At 33.7% G+C, this 828-nt stretch overlaps 1 non-coding gene across 1 annotated transcript; it reads left to right on the forward strand.

The window, feature by feature from the left end:
- Positions 1–487: 487 nt before the first annotated feature.
- Trnan-guu (transfer RNA asparagine (anticodon GUU)) lies at positions 488–561 on the forward strand. Its single transcript has one exon. It is a non-coding gene; the product is annotated as a tRNA-Asn (tRNA).
- Positions 562–828: the final 267 nt, after the last annotated feature.

Consider the following 828-nt stretch of genomic DNA (forward strand, 5'->3'; position numbering starts at 1 on the left):
CATTTTTAACCACTTTTTCGAAGATTTTGGGTCATAACTTTAATACTGTTGGTTCTTTATACTTCTAGAGTTCAGCTTCCAATTGCGTTTACAGCACTCATCTTGTTGCCTCGCCTTGTTAAAACAAAATATCAGCAACGTCATTATCTTCAATGTTCACGTTTTGGCTAAAAGGGAGAACGTAAAATCAAAAAATTCGGATCATTTGTAACATTTGTGCAAACAGTATCAATGAACTATTTTTGAATAAAAAGTTTTAACAATTTTACCGCGTTATTTGATTGCTATGGAAAAGTTCTTAAAATGTAGTGAAACTGTAACTGATAACTGATTTTAACAGGTGTCAAATGCAATCGCTACTTTTTGGTTATTTATTAGTTATGGATATTAATTGTGGTAAACATTGCTCTGGACAACTTAGAATTGCATAAGCCTTTACTTTAGGAAACTCCGTGCTGAAAATGTCCTTCATTTTACTATTTATATAGCCTCCGTGGCGCAATCGGTTAGCGCGTTCGGCTGTTAACCGAAAGGTTGGTGGTTCGAGTCCACCCGGGGGCGAATATTTTTTGATGCGAATATATTGTTTTCTTTAAATAAAAAGTAGGTATATTATTTAAAATAAAAGATTGGTCAAAGAATTAAGCGTTAGACTCTACATTAATGCAGCAGAGGAGAACGGATTGTGAATTTTGGAAGATAAACAAAATTAAGGGAAAATGTGGAAACTTAAAGAAACATTATTCTCGATACTCTTCATTTTATTTGGTGGTGTTCGAGCATTGAGAAGGAAAAATAGGAGTCTATTAATATCCCCAAAATACCGTC

Source organism: Eupeodes corollae, chromosome 3 (genome assembly GCF_945859685.1).
Source record: "Eupeodes corollae chromosome 3, idEupCoro1.1, whole genome shotgun sequence".
In the NCBI taxonomy this organism is placed as follows: Eukaryota; Metazoa; Arthropoda; class Insecta; order Diptera; family Syrphidae; genus Eupeodes; species Eupeodes corollae.